Source organism: Schistocerca serialis, chromosome 7, assembly GCF_023864345.2.
Source record: "Schistocerca serialis cubense isolate TAMUIC-IGC-003099 chromosome 7, iqSchSeri2.2, whole genome shotgun sequence".
In the NCBI taxonomy this organism is placed as follows: Eukaryota; Metazoa; Arthropoda; class Insecta; order Orthoptera; family Acrididae; genus Schistocerca; species Schistocerca serialis.
The window spans coordinates 452,846,814-452,868,426 of record NC_064644.1 but is presented as its reverse complement, the minus strand read 5'-3'; positions in this window follow the sequence as shown (position 1 = coordinate 452,868,426).

Sequence of the window (21,613 nt, the reverse complement as noted above, 5' to 3'; positions counted from 1 at the left end):
ATTCAGACTTCAGAAAAAAGGTGGTACTTGGTGGAATATTTAACTTTAATCCATCAATATTGAACGTAGCTCTTGTCTGCACATTCTTCACAATATCAATAGCAACTGATAATGGCGCCTTGCTAGGTCGTAGCAAATGACTTAGCTGAAGGCTATGCCAACTCTCGTCTCGGCAAATGAGAGCGTATTTTGTCAGTGAACCATCGCTAGCAAAGTCGGCTGTACAACTGGGGCGATTGCTAGGAAGTCTTTCTAGACCTGCCGTGTGGCGGCGCTCGGTCTGCAATCACTGATAGTGGCAACACGCGGGTCCGACGTATACTAACGGACCGCGGCCGATTTAAAGGCTACCACCTAGCAAGTGTGGCGGTGACGTCACACGCAGTAGGCAAAGAGTCCGCCATCGGCCCTGATAACTTGTTCCATGTGTGATGGCATCGACGCTTATAAGGCGCGAATGGCGTCCTGTGGTACAGCCAACCATGCTGCATTCACCTGGTTCCAAAGTTCATCTGTGGTCGTTGGAATTGGGTTAGAGCGCTGCGTCCGTCGTTTCACCATATCCTACACATTTTCGACTGGGGACAATTCCGGAGATCTGGCGGGCCATGACAAAGAGTTGACATTCTTTGACATAAAAAAAAACCACATGTTTGGGCAGGAACATTGTTTTCCTGAAAAATGGCGTCTGGGATGTTGTGCAGAAAGGGTGTGGCTACGGATCGCGGGATGTCATTCAAGTAAGTCACACTGGTCACAGTGCCCTGGACACTCACCAGCTGTGATGTGTGGTTGTCCCCAATAACACCACACTGCGTAAGGCCTTGTATTCGCTCTGTATGTCTTGGGCGAATGCAGTCACTGTGATGCCGCTCGCCCTGTCTGCAACGAACCAAAATGCTACCATCACTTTCAAACAAACAGAACCCGAAGTCGTCCAAAAACACTATCTGACGCCATTCCTGTCCCCGGTAATGTCGTTCGATACACCACCACTGGCGTCTAGCATGTTTCTGCACAGTCGTCAGAAGTAGGTGAAGAAGTGGACGATGCGCACGTAACCCATGCCGTAATAATCGGCCAAGAACTGTCACCCCTGGTATTGTACGATGTGTTACACTCGTACACTGTTGCACCAGGGTCGAGAAGGAAGCATATCTGTCCTGCAGCGCCATTCGGATGAGGTGTCGATCTTCTTGGGGGGTGGTCTTGGTGGTGCGATCTGTCCGATCTCGTCGCGTTCTACGGCCTTCCGTGAACCATTCGGCACACACTCGTTGCACTGGTGAAATACTTCGCCCCCACAAAGCAACAATTTCCCGGATGGATGCATCACATTCTCTCGCGCCAATAATGTGACCTCTTTCAAACTCACACTGATCCATTACCTTCGGTTCATAGCGACAATGAGACCTGCAGGCACATTTTACCGGTAGGTGGTGTTTGCTGCACAAGAATAATAATAACACAGGGTCACGTCAAGAGAAGACATTCGATACTGTTGTTGCATCGTTGATGAGTTTAAGATCAGCATAAGGAAAACGGGAAATGTTTTAATTTTACTAGTATTATAAGCTACAGCTTAGGATTCAGAGAGGAGTTAAATTTGGTTACATCATTAAAGATCGCAACATCAGCATGAGGAGGAAGGGAGTTCAGTGTTTCCAGACATTTCCGCGGACTATATTACGCAACGTATCTAGCTTGGCTCGACGCGCGTTATAGTTAGTATTCTTTTTTATTGCGTTGGTTGCAGTGTTGCCAAGTCAGCTTTTTAGAGCTAACTATGGCATCTTGTTAATACCTTTTAGCTGGCAAATAAGTGATTCAGCTGGTGGCTATAAGTATGGGATTTTTCACAATCATTTGGCTTCTTCTCTAGGTTTTTCCCTTGACTATAGGAAAGTTGATTGAAGAAAAATTATTTGCACTGAGCTAAGTTCTCAAAACATGATTCAATATTCCATAAAATGTATAATTAGACCGAATAAAAAGTCTCTACAAAGCCACGATATCGATGTCGAGCTTGAGACCGACGCCGACATCGTTCAAATACTATTCATTTCTGCAGAATATACTAATATATATGTCCTGTGAATATGAACGCCCTATCTCTAATTGTTCATGGTCTTCTGTTTCTTCTGAACGTGAGTGTAGTTTAGTTCCTATCTGAATTTGGTCTCATTATGGACGAGCACGTCCCTAGAGTGCTGAAGAATGAAGCGACTAACGCTCACTATACCAGGAAAAATATACAAAACAAGATAACAGATCTCCTGCATCAAAATATAGTCTCATATTACTGATGAAATTAAAAAATCCAAATATTTTTTCCATAATTTTGGGCTGTACTGGCGACATTAGTAAGGTAGAGTAGATGACTCTCGCAAACACATCTATTTTAGTCAGTGAATTTGACGCTGATGTTGAAATTAAAATTAATGGAGGCTTTTTAGATTTGTTATCTGTCTAAAGATATATCTAAAAACAGATGTCTGCCATTGTAATTGGAGAACTTAAAGACTTGGGTTTAAATCTGCAGAAAACCAGAGGGAAGGGCTACGACAATAGGCCTAATATGTGGGACGATGAAGCAGGAGTACAATATAGAAGTGAACAAAATTGTCGAGCATTTAATGTTCCGTGTAACAGCCACTCTCTCGATCGGTGTGTTAACGATATGGCGAAAGCATCTCTGGAAGCCGCTAATTTCCTCAAAACTGACAAAAATATATTAATTTTTTGGCACCTACTTTTGGTGAGGAATGTTTGGAAAATATGTTCAAAGTTTAAATTTGAAACCACGTAGTCACAATAGGTGAGAGAGTAGCAAAGATGCCTGAAAGTTTCTGAGATTTCAATTTCGAGATGTATACATCACCTTCCTAAGAATTTACAAAAACTAAGCAATCGACAATTTAGTAAGAGACAAGGCCTTGGGATTACTGAGTTTTATTGAACAATTTAAATTTTCGTGTTCTTTAGTTACTTGGCATAAAATACTAAATCCAATAAGCCAGTTGATGCAAGCTTTTGCTGTAGCCTTTGCAATTACTTTTTTACGAGTCTTCGATCAGATTAGTCCTTCGATGAAACTATTATTGATACTAAAGAACTTGCTATTGAAATTAATGTGGAGGCTTATTTTTGATCAACAATAACATGACACCACATTAGAAGAATAAAATAGAACTTCTTACGAAAAGTACAAGGTGAACCCATGAACATACAAAAGAAGACTATCAAATATTTTTTTTATATTCTGATTGACCAAGCAGTAAATCCATTACATGCTAAATTTGAACAACTCAGTAATCATTGTAAATATTCTGAGTACTTATAAGATTCCTGCTATTTAAATACTATGTCTAAGTAAATGCTACCAAAACATTGTAAGAATTTAGAATGTATTTTAACTGATGTTAATCCTGTTGAAATAGATAGGGTAGAATTAGTGGAGGAAATTCCAGTACTTCTGGGCAAAAAGAAAGCCTAAGCAATGTACTGGACTGAATTACAAAATTAAATTTTGTCCAAATCTTACAATTACTGTAACAATATTGACAACGATACCAGTAACTGAAAAAAGTTTCGAAAGGAATTTCTCTAAGTGATAATTATTTAAAAACTTATGTTTGACTACTACACAAAATCATCTCCATGGTTTGGCCATTGTTGGCAATTGAACATGAAATTGCTCAGCAAACAAGTTTAAAAGATGTAATAAAAAACTTGCAGAAGTAAAAGAAAGAAATTTTTTTCATTTTAGCATATCACCTTATTATATTTTCAAAATAATGGTACTTAAAAATGTAAAAAACTGTATGATTAACAATTTGTGGCTAGGACCAGATATTTCTTTGTTAATTTCTAATGTTTTGCATTGTTTGATTATCAATGTTATCTTATGTTTTTCTTTATAAATGTGTGCTTTTATTAAAATTTTAATAAAAATCTTTGGCTTTTATTGATAGTAAAAAGATACATGTCTTTATTTAATGTAGACGGTGGCAATAAACGGACTTTTGGAATACTGCTACAAACACTTCTCTCTGTCAGTTTCGTGCAGGAGATACGGTAGCGATATAAAAGTCACGAAATATTTCTGGAGCGCTAAATTTTCTATTTATGTGGTGTCTTTTCTTCCGGACATGCTTGAAACAACGCACACCACATATATAATTAAGATGGCCAATAATCGCTTCAGATGTGCTGCAAGCTAGAATTCTTACGGGAATCAGCGAAATGCCTCGAGTAATGAGGCTAATGAGCAGGGGCACTGAATCAGTAGTGTGTGATGTAAGTTGAGAATTTGGGTCTGACGAGAGGCTTGAAAGTGTACTCACTACGGCTGTGCTGACCACTCTGTCTGGGGTACAAATTTTCAACTTGTTCCATTTATATAAATCAATGCCCAATGATAGCTGGTGTCTTTAATTCCTTTGTGTCTCAACTAAATTTTCTGTTACCATCTTGCAGGGACAAAAGCAAGACAAACTGTAAATTTAGTAGCTTAAATGAAGGAAGGAGTTATGCTAATTACATTGTTATTATGTGTCCGTCTAACAATTACTGCAGTCTGCTACTGATGTGAGAAAAGGGTACTTCAGACATTGTTGCAGACAATGATATTACTTTTACACCCAAAACGAAATTATTCTTAATTACGTAGAGACATAACGATTTTTTTTTCTAAATACAGCATGTTGAACGATGCACCAGAAACGAGTCTGCAGGAATTATTACTTCAGTGCTGCAAAACCAGAATCCTCCATACAGAGTAACACAAAGATCAGCGTCACTAAGTGCTGATTATGGCTGGAGTCCAGTACGGTTTTGTGTTGAATAGGACATGTTGCAAATCGAGTATTAAGTAGGTTAACTAGGAATAAATAGATTATATCAATTCATTTCGCCCTCCGTTCTATTTGTTGTATTTTTAGAGCCCAAAAAGCTCGCTGAATTATAAGAAGTCATTTCCAGTTAACTGCATGCAACGCTAGCAGCTTCGAGCTGTTAGCGACTTTTGTTGACCAGGAAATCGATGGGCTGTCAGCAGGATTAGGCCGCGGGGGAGGGGGAGGGGAGGAAGAGGCATCGAACAGAGTAAGAACCACTCTCGTTTTCCAGCCAATTTTTATAGCTGTTGTTATGACGTTTAAGCGTGCTTACTTGAGGAAAAGATAGCATCGAGGTATCTGACAGACACACTTTGGTCGAAGTAAGAATTGTTGGTCAGCACAGTGGTTGCCAACCACTTTCGCAGACAAACTCTGATCTAAAAACATCGGTAACATTTCGCCTACTTTAATTCACCTGAGAGCAGACTTATTTTCCACATGAAATCTGAAGTATGCTAAGTGCGTCCTTTGTTGTTTGCACTACGCTTTATACCTGCACTTTGTCTGATGAACTGTACAATAAGAAAATAACAAACACCACCTTCAATTAAGGGATTGCAAAAGTGCGATTGATTGTCGGAACCGTACGGTAACCAGACCGCTGAATTATGTAGTTATTGCTGATGAGAAACGGCGAAACAATTTCTTACGGAGTCCCTGGTCCACGTAATTCGTAAGTTCAAACACTCAGGTAAGTTACTCATTACAACATCGTAATCGATATCGTACAGTTCCACCAATAGGAACAGGCAAACAAGGACAGTGCGTCTCTTTTCAAGCTAACCCGTACGCGTTGTCATTAGCGTTGAGCCCACGGCAAAACGCAGCTTTGAATAAATGTTCACTGTTCAGCTTCTTATCTATTTTGTAGCGTTATTGTCCGCCTCGGAAAAGATCGAGTGTATAGAAGATTTTCAAAATGACATTATTACAAAGGCGGCAATTGTCACAGAAGTCCATCGCCAATTTACGACTAGCTGCGTGTTTCTCGTGCACCATGATCTCGGCGCCGATACGTACGGTAAGATAAATGGACAACATATGTATTACTTTATTTTTGGTCGTGTTTTCTCAAGATGACACGAAACAGTTTTGTTACGAAAACAAATATGAAGGAAGGTTTGGATAATTATCTGCTGTCATTAAAAGTGAACAGTGACTTTTTGACAATCTTTCTCACATGTTAATCACAACTACATACCTTTTAAAATGAATATTAAGATAACTGGTACGATTTATTATAATTTTAATTGCGAAGTAGTCTATGAGTTATCCAGTTATCCTTTCAGCTGAAGGTATTTACTGTTGCAACTAAACTGAATCTATTGGTAACAGATTTAATCGCAGAATGAATAGAGGGACTTATGCCAGAGAGAACCAGGAACAAATTTTGACATTTTGTGTTTGACATGGCAAACTCACCTTGAATATCGCAAATGTTCGTGTGTCACACCGAACTAACATTATGGTATGACAGAGAGAGATATTTTTTATGTTTGGACATCTTGTATGTGACAAATCTACAGTTATTTCTGGTATAAAACTGAACTTAATACGATGACAAGATGTGGACCAAATTCTAGACCACGGATGGGCAAGCTGCAGCCTGGAGGCGGATTTGGCCAGCGTTCGATTTCAGTCAGACCTTCGACTGGTTTCAATGCGGCCTGCTGTAGAAATTTTTGGGACACAGGATGAGGTACTCACATTGAACGCCACCGGGACATGTTTTCGGATATTTCCGCCGACGCTCGGCTCCCTACGTGAGTCCTGCTTTCTTACTGACCAACAACATTCGATTCGAGCCTAGCATCTGCAATGGTTAGAAATGTCACACGGAAATTAAGCAGTCCTTACACATTCAACATTATTGTCAGTGTGCTAATATATTGACTACTTGATGGCGAGTATTGTCAATACTATAAATGTCGACGAACAGTATTGATGTTGAACAAAATAATTCAGTATTACCAATACGTATTGAGCGTGTGAGTATGAGTATTATCAATTTGACAATTCGTCATTCTGTTGCTCACATTTTCCCTGTTTGGCTTCTGTATAATACAGCCCATATATGCAACGTTCATGGGATGTAGACTTTTAATTTTTTTTAAATGAACGTAGAAATGATGGCTTGATCTATTTATTATTACCCTTACACATGCAGACAAACATCGAAAATATTTTGCGACAAATATTTTAAAAAATGCTTGTTAATAGTTTTTGTGGTTAGGAACATACAAAATTTCATACGTTCGAATTACCTTCTTAAGGCCAAAAACCAAGAAGGTCCTCCAAATTGCTTATCGACTGGGATTGCCTATCCCTTTGCCGAATAGTCTTCTTCTTTGCTTTCTCATAGTGACAGTAGTAGATAATTCATGTCCCCTGTGGACGTATTAGAACATTACAACTGTTGAAAATGAAGGTAATTTATAATGAATTAGCTGCAATCAGTTGTTTTTATAGGCGTTTATTTCTGTGTAGTGACATTTCAAGTTGGCTGCCATTCCATCTTCAGATGTTTACGTTTATTTATCTGCCGTGAGCATTGTTTCTTTGTTAGCAGCGAGCCGGCCTCTGTGGCCGAGCGATTCTAGGCGCTTCAGTCCAGAACCGCGCTGCTGTTCCGGTCGCAGGTTCGAATTCTGCCTCGGGCATGGATGTGTGTGATGTCCTGAGGTTAGTTAGGTTTAAGAAGTTCTAAGTTCTAGGGGACTGATGACCTCAGATGTTAAGTCCCACAGCGCTTGGAGCCATTTTTTTTTTTTTTTTAGCAGCGTTGCAAAATTTTGCAACGGAAGTTTTTAAGACAGCTGTTGCAAAATGTCGTAAACAAAGGATCAGTGTTCATGACGCATAAATAAATGTAAATATCTGAGGATGCAGTCAACAGAAAATTAATGTGCTCTCATAAATACTTGTTTTTTGGGCATGATTTACTGGCGTGGTATGTCGTAAATGGGTGCCATTGATATCGGTATGTTACCACGTTGAATAGAGATATTTCTACTTTCTGAGTCACCCCTTAAACATTAGGGCACGAACACCAGCCGCGCAGGATTAGGCGAGCGGTCTAGGCGCTACAATCAGGGACTGTGCGGCTGGTCCCGGCGGAGGTTCGAGTCCTCCCTCGGGCATGGGTGTGTGTGTTTGTCCTTAGGATAATTTAGGTTAAGTAGCGTGTAAGCTTAGGGACTGATGACCTTAGCAATTAAGTCCCATAAGATTTCACACACATTTGAACATTTTGAACACGAACACCACAATTTAGACTAAGAGCGCCGCTGTCGCGTGACCTGCCGAGGCGACTCGCGAGCGTAAGTATGGGTATAAGGCCCGCGGGTCACCAGGGGCTGACCATTCCTTTTGTACACGATAGATCACGTGAGTCAAACGACAGTGATGCTGACGTGGTTCTAGTGAGGAGTACGTGACATCCTCTGATCAATCAGTTACTGAGGATATGATTTATACTTACAACTACATAAATGTGGCTACAGTGGGGTAAACTATTCTATAGCTGTGTGCAATTGTATGAAGTTAAGGTCTAGCTATATGAGGGAGTGCTACGGTACCATCTAGGGAGTAAAGTGACAACTGTGTGGTGGAACACACACAACCACCCACAGAAATACATTCCAAGGTGATTATTACAGCTGTTGGACATCATGAGCGCCAGGAACGTAGTTGGCTCACTTTAGCAAATAAGGATTCAGTCGTCATATGTTGTCAAGACATATGCAAGAACTCTGAGGCATTTCAAATAAGAACCAAGTATCTTGATAGTTCGTGCTGTATTCTTAACCAAAGGAAGGAAGGAAGATTGGGTTTAACGTCCCGTCGATATCGATTTGATTCGAGACGGAGCACAAGCTCGTATTGTGTCAAGGAGGGGGAAGGAAATCAGCCGTTCCCTTTAAAAGGAAGCATCCCGACATTTGTCTGGAGCTATTTACGGAAATTATGGAAAACCTATATCCGGATGGCAAGACGTAGGCTTGAACCGTCGTCCTCCCGAATGCGAGTCCAGTGTGCTAACCTCTGCGCAACGTCACTCGTTATTCTCAATTGAATTACTAGGATGACTCACATAAAAATAATTCCATAAGGTGGCATTCACCCACACTTGGATGTAATCGCCTGTGTTCCAAAGATACAGCGTAGGTCCACAACTGAAATAAACACTGAAGATTAGAGATGGTGAACAGTGAATTTCGCAGTGTTGTCATGACTAAGTTCATTGTGCTGAAGCCACTTTCACAGCCCGATGTGACCAGGGCTAGCCTACCAACACGAACAAAAACTAGTTAGCCGGCCGCGGTTACCGAGCGGTTCTAGGCGCTTCAGTCCGGAACCGCGCGACCGCTACGGTCGCAGGTTCGAATTCTGCCTCGGGCATGGATGTGTGTCATGTCCTTCGGTTAGTTAGGTTTAAGGAGTTCTAAGTTCTAGGGGACTGATGACCTCCGATGTTAAGTCCCACAGTTCTCAGAGCCATTTCAACCATTTGAACCAAAAACTAGTTTCAGGTTTTCAGGAATCTCCACTGTTGTCTTTGTAATCTCTGAAAGATTCTCTTACATTTGGAAAATAAAGAAGTTCAACGATCATACATTTTTCTTAGATTTTCTTCCCATTTTAGCCCTGGGCTCGCTAAGCAATAGGCCCATTCTTTATTGTCCAAATTATTAATCTTTTTCAATATGTATTTGAAGTCCTTATCGTCATTCGACGTTAACTTTGGGACTCATATTAGCATTTAGGCAGAACTGTCTCCTATTAATTTGTGTAGATATTCTTCCCTCAGCTGGAAACCGTGAAACGTATTGCAAGTGCCCCTCCGAAATAGATTTCTCTGCTTCCTTCATACGTGCACCTGGCATTTTCTTCAGTTGTTCAGTGGCTCTTATGGACCTTGTAATTGCCCTATATGATGGACTATTAGCTCTGTCTTTTTTCAGGTACTGTGAGAGGATACTAATCTCTTCAAGAACATCAGAAGGCAGTGCAATATTGCATACCTATTTGAGACTTGGTAATGCTTCCTGTAATACCTTCAACTCATCTCTTATATTTGATTTTCTGTCATGTCATTCATTCAAGCCTGGTAGCATATCTGTAATGCTTGCACTGCTCTGGAGCTTGAGGCCACCCAGCTTACTGAGAATACTTTAGATTTCTTCTTACGTTCTGCACCTAACTCTTGTGCAACAGCTGGCAGTTAATGTTGATTCTATGGAGACTCGGGGCACAATGCATACAGGTTGTTTAAAAATATGATAGTTCGATTAACACCAGAAAAATCTTCAACTCCACCAGCAGTTCCTAATTCAATTCAGTTGTACAAACAATGTGATTTGAATGGTTTGTTATATTTATTCTTAAGTCGTTCTAAAATAAGTGAATTCCTACCTGGTGTTACACTAGAATCAGTTCCAGTCAAATGGTATTTGCATAAAACTTGAAGAGAAACCATGCTTCGCGAGGTATTTTAAAGGTTCGGCTTCTTTTGTTTCTGCATTTACATACATCAAAAAAAGTTTTGCATCGCCCCAGTTCCCAGAACTCCTGAAGACAGGCATTGACTGTGGATATTGTATCGCAGAGACAGTCCCTTTGACTCTTCAGAGGTGTCGCTAAATCCACCCAAAGATGTAAACAACCTTGATTGAGCAGCACCTATTAGATGGAGGGGGTCCGACAGCCGATCAGTTCCAGTCATTCCACCAGGAAGGAGATACACGGCTCGTGTTGTCTGTAGTTCAACGATACCTAGACGGTCAATACCGCAGTTCGATCGCGTCCGCATTCTTACTTCGTGCCAGGAAGATCGCTCAACAAGGGAAATGTCCATGCATCTCGGAGTGAACCAAAGCGATGTTGTTCGGACATGGAGGAGATACAGAGAGACAGGAACTGTCGACGACGTGCCTCGCTCAGGCCGCCCAAGGGCTACTACTGCAGTGTATGACCGCTACCTCATTATGCCTCGGAGGAATCCTGACAGCAACGCCACCGTGTTGAATAATGCTTTTCGTGCAGCCACAGGACGTCGTGTTACGACTCAAACTGTGCGCAATAAGCTGCATGTTGCAGAACTTCACTCCCTACGTCCGTGGCGAGGTCCATCTTTGCAACCACGACACCATGCAGCGCAGTACAGACGGGCCCAACGACATGCCCAATGGACCGCTCAGGATTGGCATCACGTGCTCTTCAGCTATGAGTGTCGCATATGCCTTCAACCAGACAATCGTCGGAGACGTGTTTGGAGGCATCCCGGTCAGGCTGAACGCCTCAGACACACTGTCCAGCGAGTGCAGCTAGGTGGAGGTTCCCTCCTATTTTGGGTGGCATTATGTGGGGCCGACGTACGCCGCTGGTGGTCATGGAAGGCACCGTAACGGCGTACGATACGTGGATGCCATCCTCCGACCGATAGTGCAACCATGTCGGCAGCATATTGGCGAGGCATTCGTCTTCATGGCCAACAATTCGCGTTCCTGTCATGCACATCATGTGAATGACTTCCTCCAGGATAAGGACGTCTCTCGACTAGAGTGGCCAGCATGTTCTCCCGACATAAACCCTATCGAACATGCCTGGAATAGATTGAAAAGGGCTGTTTATGGACGACGTGATCCACCAACCACTCTAAGGGATGTATTCCGAATCGCCGTTGAGGAGTGGGACAGTCTGGACCAACAGTACTTGATGAACTTGTGGATAGTATGCCACGACGAATACAGGCATGCAACAATGCAAGAGGACATGCTACTGGTTATTAGAGGTATCGGCGTGCACGGCAATCTGGACCACCACCTCTGAAGACCCCGTTGCACGGTGGTACAACATGCAATGCGTGGTTTTCATGAGCAATAAGAAGGACGGAAATGATGTTTATGTTGATCTCTATTCCAATTTTCTGTACAGGTTCCGGAACTCTAGGAACCAAGGTGATGCAAAACTTTTTTTGATGTGTGTATTTTTTGAAATTCGGTGATATTCAGGACATTACTACCACTAATTTCTGACCTTAAATACAACATTAAAACTGATTGTGAAGCCACTCCCGTACACTCAAGAATGAATACATAGATTTTGGAATTCTTCGATATTACGCATGAAAAGAGCTGTTTCCTCATATTTTCTGCAATGCAGTGCTTGATGTTGGCACAACTGAGTTTACTACGCATTATTTTACCCCTGTGAAGACCATTTTGAATTTGGAAATCCACAAGTTTGTGAAAGTCTAAATATTGTTTCCTCATTTTTTGCTATGAAGTACGGTATGCGAAACACTTTCCTCGCACTTTCAAATATGTCTGTCTGCTATTCAACTACAAGGTTTTCTAAAACATTGTCTTGTCTTTTTTTACGTTGTCTGCATGGAGTTAAGTGAGCATCGAAATCCCTATGTTTATTGGTTTTCTTCTCCATGATGTTAACTGAGCTTGTTTACTTTCACAAACCGGATTCACTGAAACACTGCTCCAATTTTTAGAAATGTGCAGTCCCTGTCATTTACTCTTAATAACATCTTTCAATTACTAGCACAATTTATACACTTATCACTTAAAAATGCAATCTGCCAGGCATTAAAACAGCAAAGCAGAACCTATACATAGAACTGTAGAATTCAACAGAACTGTTCACTGAAACACTTGTAACTTTACTGAGAAGACTGGACCGCAATATCCGTGCCGGTCGTGCCGTAGTTAACGATTAAAGCTGTTAACAATCTTACTATAAAAACGCAAACTAAAGGCACGGTAATCACTGAAAATTATAAATAGCTTTGCTGTTTGCTGCACAATAATAATAACACAGGGCCACGTCAAGAGAAGACATTCGATACTGTTGTTGCATCGTTGATGAGTTTAAGATCAGCATAAGGAAAACGGGAAATGTTTTAATTTTAATAGTATTATAAGTTACAGCTTAGGTTTCAGAGAGGAGTTAAATTTGGTTACATCATTAAAGATCGCAACATCAGCATGAGGAGGAAGGGAGTTCAGTGTTTCCAGACATTTCCGCGGACTATATTACGCAACGTATCTAGCTCGGCTCGACGCGCGTTATAGTTAGTATTCTTTTTTATTGCGTTGGTTGCAGTGTTGCCAAGTCAGCTTTTTAGAGCTAACTATGGCATCTTGTTAATACCATTTAGCTGGCAAATAAGTGATTTAGCTGGTGGCTATAAGTATGGGTTTTTCACAATCATTTGGCTTCTTCTCTAGCTTTTTTCCTTGACTATAGGAAATTTTATTGAAGAAAAATTATTTGCACTGAGCTAAGTTCTCAAAACATGATTCAATATTCCATAAAATGTATAATTAGACCGAATAAAAAGCCTCTAAAAGCCAACTAAAGCTGTGCTGGCTTGTGTTCCGGGCTCGTCAGCATACACACGCAACAACAAAAAAACTTCGCACCTCGTGGTCTAGTGGCTAGCGTTCCTGCTTCTGGACCACGGGGTCCCGAATTCGATTCCTGACCGGGTCAGGGATTTCTCCGCCCGGGGACTGGGTGTCTGTGTTGTCCTCATCATCTCATCATCACTGGGGAAAATGTCGAGACTGGGCAGTGAAAAGATTGGGAATTTGTACGGGCCCTGATAACCACGCAGCTCAGCGACCCACAAAACAAATAACATCAACAGAGAGCCTTACTAGAAACGCTGTTGGTGCATAGCTGACATCAGCAAAGGATCGCAAGTTCACAATAATGAAGGAAGATGTTCTAAGCAAATCGTAATTTGATTTACGCAGGATGAATCAGAAGCTAAAATAAATAATGTGCCAGCAACTGAACTGTATTCAGTGTAGTAGTTGACTAAGTGTAAGAAATGTAATATTACAGTGCAGATATTGCGAAATTTGTCCTGTAAGTATCTAACAGAAACATTGTTGACATTTTTATTGTGAGGAAAAGAAAGTTATGCGAAACAAACTGACATGATGTTTATTTAAATACATGTTTGCCTCAGAATATAGAGGCTTTAAACATGGGCTGATATTTTATATGCGAATCATACAAATAAAATCTCAGATTTTTATACCTGCATTCCTAGTACAAGAGCATCCAGAAATCATTTCTCTAATGACATGCACAACGCTCGACTCTAAATTCTTATTCTTCTGTGCTTTCGAGATCCTTTTCATTTTTGAATATCTGAACAATTTCTCACCCGCTATTAAAGCTTACTTTTAATGTCTACATATCTGCAGATGTCTGCAGCTAGTGGCCTTCGAATCTTAGTTTGTAACGTGGCGATATGTAATGTAATTTTCTAGGTGCGTGAGAAACAGCGTGGTGTAATCGAGTTTTTAATTCAAAAAGTTCGTCCACACAAGGAGTACGCTCGCCCCCAGCATGACGATGAAAGGCCTCACACAAGCGCTGCGACATCTGAGATAATCCAACGCCTTCGATCAACTGTCATCGATCACCCTCTACACAGACCCGACTTGCGCTCATACGATTTTCATCTATTCCCAAAACTTACAGAAGACCTTCCAGGACTTCATTTTGATAGAGATGAAGCGATGCAAGCAGAGATGACGTTGTGGCTCCGTTAAGAAAAAAAAAAAAAAAAAGTAAACATTCTACGGTGACAGTATCAACAAACTGGTCTCTCATTGAGAGAGTAGCAAGCGAACAGGGAATGAGGGTAAGGAATGAAAGAGGTAGCCGCTTGGTAGAATTTTGCACATTCGAGGTGCATTCAAGTTCTAAGGCCTCCGATTTTTTTTCTCCGGACTGGAAAGAGATAGAAACATGCGCATTGTTTTAAAATGAGACCGCGTTCATTGTCAATACGTCCCAGAGATGGCAGCACCGTACGGCAGATGGAATTTTACCGCCAGCGGCGAGAATGAGACCTGTTTTACATACTTAAAATTGCGACGTTTTCCTTACTTGAACAGCGTGCAATCATTCGTTTTCTGAATTTGCGTGGTGTGAAACCAATTGAAATTCATCGACAGTTGAAGGAGACATGTGGTGATGGAGTTATGGATGTGTCGAAAGTGCGTTTGTGGGTGCGACAGTTTAATGAAGGCAGAACATAGTGTGACAACAAACCGAAACAACCTCGGGCCCGCACAAGCCGGTCTGACGACATGATCGAGAAAGTGGAGAGGATTGTTTTGGGGGATCGCCGAATGACTCTTGAACAGATCGCCTCCAGAGTTGGCTTTTCTGTGGGTTCTGTGCACACAATCCTGCATGACGACCTGAAAATGCGAAAAGTGTCATCCAGGTGGGTGCTACGAATGCTGACGGACAACCACACTGCTGCCCGTGTGGCATGTTGCCAAGCAATGTTGACGCACAACGACAGCATGAATGAGACTTTCTTTTCGTCGGTTGTGACAATGGAAGAGACGTGGATGCCATTTTTCAATCCAGAAACAAAGCGCCAGTCAGCTCAACGGAAGCACACAGATTCACCGCAACCAAAAAAATTTCGGGTAACTGCCAGTGCTGAAAAAATGATGGTGTCCATGTTCTGGGACAGCGAGGGCGTAATCCTTACCCATTGCGTTCCAAAGGGCACTATGGTAACAGGTGCATCCTACGAAAATGTTTTGAAGAACAAATTCCTTCCTGCACTGCAACAAAAACGTCCAGGAAGGGCTGCGCGTGTGCTGTTTCACCAAGACAACGCACCCGCACATCGAGCTAACGTTACGCAACAGTTTCTTCGTGATAACAACTTTGAAGTGATTCCTCATGCTCCCTAATCACCTGACCTGGCTCCTAGTGACTTTTGGCTTTTTCCAACAATGAAAGACACTCTCCGTGGCCGCACATTCACCAGCCGTGCTGCTATTGCCTCAGCGATTTTCCAGTGGTCAAAACAGACTCCTAAAGAAACTTTCGCCGCTGCCATGGAATCATGGCGTCAGCGTTGCGAAAAATGTGTACGTCTGCAGGGCGATTACGTCGAGAAGTAACGTCAGTTTCATCGATTTCGGATGAGTAGTTAATTAGAAAAAAAATCGGAGGCCTTAGAACTTGAATGCACCTCGTAGAATAACTTAATCATAGCTAACACTTGGTTTAAGAATCATGAAAGAAGGTTGTATATGTGGAAGAGGCCTGGAGCCATTAGGAGGTTTCAGATAGATTATACAATGGTAAGACAGAGATTTAGGAACCAGATTTTAAATTGTAAGACATTTCCAGGGGCAGATGTGGACTCTGGCCACAATCTATTGGTTATCAACTGTAGATTAAAAATGAACAAACTGCCAAAAGGTGGGCATTTAATGAGACAGGACGTGGATAAACTGAAAGAACTGGTGGTTGTAGAGAGTTTCAGAGAGAGCATTACGGAATGGTTGACAAGAACAGGGGAAAGAAATGCAGTAGAAGAAGAATGGGTAGCTTTGAGAGATGAAATAGTGAAGGCAGCAGAGCTTCAAGTAGGTAAAAAGACGAGGGCTAGTAGAAATCCTTGAGTAACAGAAGAGATATTGAATTTCACTGATAAAAGGAGAAAATATCAAAATGCAGTAAATGAAGCAGGCAAGAAGGAATACAAACGTCTCAAAAATGAGAGCGACAGGAACCGCAAAATGGCTAAACAGAGGTGGCTAGAGGACAAATGTATCACTAGAGGGTAAGATAGATACTGCCAACAGGAAAATTAAAGAGACCTTTGGGCAAAAGAGCTCAGATGGAAAACCAGTTCTAAGCAAAGAAAGAATAAAGCAAAGAAACAGTAAAGGAAACAAAAGAAAAATTTGGAGTAGGAATTAAAATCCATGGAGAAGAAATAAAAACTTTGAGGTTCGTCGATGACATTGTAGTTCTGTCGGAGACAGCAAAGGACCTGGAAGAGCAGTTGAAGGGAGTGATCAGTGTCTTGAAAGGAGGATATAAGATGACCATCAACAAAATCAAAACGAGGATAACGGAATATAGTCAGATTAAATCAGGTGATGCTGAGGGAATTAGATTAGGAAATGAGACACTTAAAGTAGCAAATGAGTTTTGATATTTGGGAAGCAAAATAACCGATGATGGTCGAAGTAGAGAGGATATAAAATGTAGACTGGCAAAGGTTAGAAAAGCGTTTCTGAAGAAGAGAGATTTGTTAACATCGAGTATAAATTTAAGTGTCAGGAAGTCTTTTCAGTATTTTCATGGAGTGTAGCTATGAATGGAAGTGAAACAAGGACGATAAATAGTTTAGACAAGAAGAGAATAGAAGCTTTGGAAATGTGGTGCTACAGAAGAATGCTGAAGATTAAATGGGTAGATCACGTAACTAATGAGGAGGTACTTAACAGAATTGGGGAGAACAGGAATTTGTGGCACAACTTGACAAGAAGAAGGGGTAGGTTAGTAGGACAAGTCATGAGGCATCAAGGCATCATCAGTTTAGTATATGAGGGGAGCGCGAAGGGTAAAAACCTTAGAGAGTATCCAAGAGATGAATACACTAAGCAGATGAAGAAGCTTGTACAGGATAGAGTATCATGGAGACTTGCATAAAACCAGCCTCTGGACTGAAGACCACAACAACAACAACAACAATAAAATACAGGGTGATCAATCCTTGACGCAACCGCTTTCGTTGCTCGCAACCGGCCGTCGAGGGCTGCTGCTGTCCCTGCGGCGCGGATGACAGGACGTCTGTATTACTATAGTACTGTTTCTAGCGTAAGTCATTTCTGACATACATAACAAACACCTAAAAAGGAAAAGTAAATTAGTCATGTATATTAAGCACGGAATGCTGGATATGGCTCTCTTCGTTGTTCAAGAAGTTCTGACACCTGCGTCGGAAATTGCTCATAACAGTTCGCAATTCCCTCTGAGACGTGATAGCAATTTCTTGACGATCGTTAGTTTTAAGTTCATCTAAAGTATTTTTTTGATTTTTATACTTCCTCTTTTAATGCTCCCCTCATATAAAAATCGCAGAAGGTTAAATTGGGGGAACTAGGAGGATGTATGTTGTCAGTGATAACCATCTCGAAACACGTCACGAATTTTCTGTAATAAGAAGTTGGCTGTGTGTGCCGTGGCAGAGCCCTGCTGAAACGTCGCCAAATCACGTTCTCTCTCGGCTAATTGGCGAAAAAAGACCGTAAATATCATCCATTGTTAATTATCTCCTGAAAAAGAGAGCCTATTACTCTTTCATCGCTCACAGCACACCATACTCCACTTTTTTGATCACGCAGGGGTACCTCGTGTATTATGTTACGCTTTTCAGAACTCCAATAACGGTTAATTTGTGAATCAACGTAACCACGTCGTTGGAACCATAATTCTTCCGGAAAGAAAATTAGGTGGGAGTCAGTTTCTCCGTCACGCACCCTATTCAGAATCCATTCACGAAGCCGCAGTCTTTTTACAGGGTCACCTCGGTTAAGTTCTTGCACTGCCGTTATTTTATAGGGCTCTAACTTCAATAACTTAATAGCGATTTGAACAGAGCTACAGGAAATTCCTATTTGATGAGACAGTCTTCGAATTTATTTCCTAAGAGACCTTTCCATGGCATTCCCAATGTCAGCCAGAGTTTCTTATGTGGGTACTGCATGTGTTGTCTCATGTTTTTGTCAAGAACGCTATCCGTTTCGCGGAATTTATTTATAAATCGAAGAATTGTACTCCGATCAGGAACTTGCAAATCAGGAAATTCCTCTTTAAATATTCTCCTTACTGCACACGCTGAATCTGTACGCATGCATGATCTATGTATGACCATGCTTTGGCGAATAGAATACTTATGTCTAGCCATTTGAATTGAAAAATTTTCGCTCAGTACGCTGTCTTGCCTCGCCCAACAAACACGTGCTACAGGTTCAAAAAATTTCGGGCTTGCACCTGGTCGTCGTTTAACTCATCGGACGACTTTTCGACTGGGCACCTGCCAGTCATCTTCAGGTGAACCGTCGAAGAGTGACGACTTGCTCCGTTCCGTTACATTTAACGCGCTGCGAGTATTCCGCGCATGCGTCAAAATGCAAGTCGACAGACGGATTGCACTTCCTGGTGGCAGCGCCCTCGCTGGTGGAAAGGCGGAACTCGGCCGTCCTCTGTGTTACTGGTCGCCGTGGCCGTTGGCGCACTCTGTCGTTTGCGATTAGAACAAACCGTGGAGATGATGGGGTTCCACGCACTGTCTAACTGCTAGCCGCCAACTCGGTTCATCAGATTTTCCGCCAGGCCTATTTCCACAGATTCTTTAATAATGGATCCCCAAAACTATGTTGCTGCGGTAAGAATCATAGTTCTGTCACTCTCCATTGAATGTCCAGTGGAAATACAGTGTTCGACGATAACGGACTTCCTTGGTTGCAAAGGGCGAGTGCAGCGTTGACGTGGAGTGCAATGTTCTTTCCTATGTGAACCAAACAACACTGACAAAGTATTCTGTAAATTCCGGCCTCCCGCAATAACAAATCGTCCTTCACCGATCTGGAGTCTAAGATGGTAGACCGAAAAACACTTTCACCAGAAATTTACAGAGGTTTCTTGCTATTTTAAACGAAATGTTGTCCACAAAACGAAGAAAAGCTAAAGAATTTAGTGATGTGTTCTCTTTATCCACTTCCTGATTTTTTGTTTTGACTGACAGTACCCTATTAGTCTGCTGGATGGAAAATCCATTTTTTTCTTAACACTATCTTTAGGTGGACGAGCTCTTTGTTCAAATTATCTAGATCTGAGACAGTGTAAGCTCTGTGTACGTGTGTTTAAGCACGCTCATAGTTTGCGACAGGTGATAACTTGATGCCTTCAAATATCAATCAGTATGAATACCCCAGAGTCCCATCAGTCTTTCGTCTTATCAAGACACTAAGAAAGGAAGACAACCAACTGGCTACCGACAGTGCAATAAAATAGATGCCAGGCGGTTACGTTAAGGATTGATCAGCCGGAAGTAAGGGTGTAACCTCCCAACAAATTTATAATCCCGTAACCTCGGAATAAAATGGTGACTAACCTCTCAATAAAACTGTGACTCATATATAACCTTTCAATAATTAAGTGACTATGAACCTAAATTGGTAAATCTGGACGTCAGCAATGCTGTGTTATGGCCCTGAAAAGTCATTCTGAATAAACTGAAAATTCTTCCCTCAACGAAGTGGCCGGATAACGTATATATATATCTGCTCCTATAAGAAATTTTTCTGGCACAGCCCAGTGCAATGCTGGCCACTACATTTGTTATGTATAAAAAGAAACAACTGATTTTTCTTTACAATCATCGGGATGACCATGGATAGGAGAAATTACTAAAATCTTTAAATTCAGATGAATGATTGTCAAAAGTTATCTTTATAAGAAAGATTATTATTAAAAGTTTTTATTAAAAAAGAAAACATTTACATGGGACTTGATATAACAATAGTACGAAATCAGTTGTTACAAATTACATATTCGCTCTGCTATAAATAGTAATTTTTGGTTTTACCTTATACTACATCGCTCAGGCACTGCCATCGCTCTCCACGACCGGCCCAACCGCCCGACTGCGAACTATTACTACTGCTGCTGCCGACACTGCTCTCTGGTCTGCGATTCTATTGTAGCTTAAATATCGCAGGCAGCGCGTGAGCAATCCATCGAAGTTACATCTGCTCGAGTGCGCTAACAATAAATTCCTTATTCATGGACCTCTTACAAGGGGACAATGTACACTTCGGGGAAAAAAAGCGTGGGGATGTTGTCCACCAACGCTTCCCTCCAACACAGCCTTGCTTTTAACTATTCCTAACCGAATATTTAAATATCCTGATCGGACGTGAAAAAAATCACTCAAAGATTTTTAACCCTAGGCAACACTTATTTGCCGAATTACAATGATCTCAATCACACTGAGAGAAAGTAATCAAAACATGCAGAGTTAAAAACCAAAAGTTCCATATAGTGGTTGGATGGTTCATTTTGGGGGGGGTGACCAAACAACGAGGTCATCTGTTCCATTGGATTAGGGAAGGATGGGGAAGAAAGTCGGCCGTGCCCTTTCATAGGGATCATCCCGGCATTTTCCTGAAGTTATTTAGGAAAATGACGCAAAACCTAAATCACGACGGTCGGACGCGGATTTGAACCGTCGTCCTCCCAAATTTGAGTTCAGTGGGTTAACCACTGCTCCACCTTGCTCCGTCAGCGAGTGGACACAGGAAGCGATGATTTCCTTAGTACGACAGTTTAACATCAGTTTTAAAAACAGAAAATTTTTTTGAAGATCAAACTGTAGCTTGGATGGGCATGATATGCATCACATTCAGTGAAGATAAGCCAGACTGAATGCAGTTTAAGTACAAGCAATGAAGATATGAAATATTATGAAGTGAGTTTGCAATACGAGAAAGGAGTCAGCCAGCTGAGCTTCACAACACTGTTCTGAACCTCAAGTATTCCAGAAAAAAAAAAACACGTGTGTAAGGAAGAAACGCTTAGTCAGTGCTACGCTTCTTTCCCCCCTATTCATCACGATATTTACGAGAATATGTGAGTTGTTACTCAGAGTGCTGGAGATTTCAATAATGAAGAAATGTCAGTAGATCGGTGGGAATCCTCAAAATTCTATTTAAAATATATGACATTGTCTCTTAATAGTATACTAACATAGTCCTTGGTAGAATGAAATATGACTATTGTACAGGTAACATGTATGACAAGGCAAATTTGTTCCATTTTCATTGCACTTACCGAGAGAGGTGTCGCAA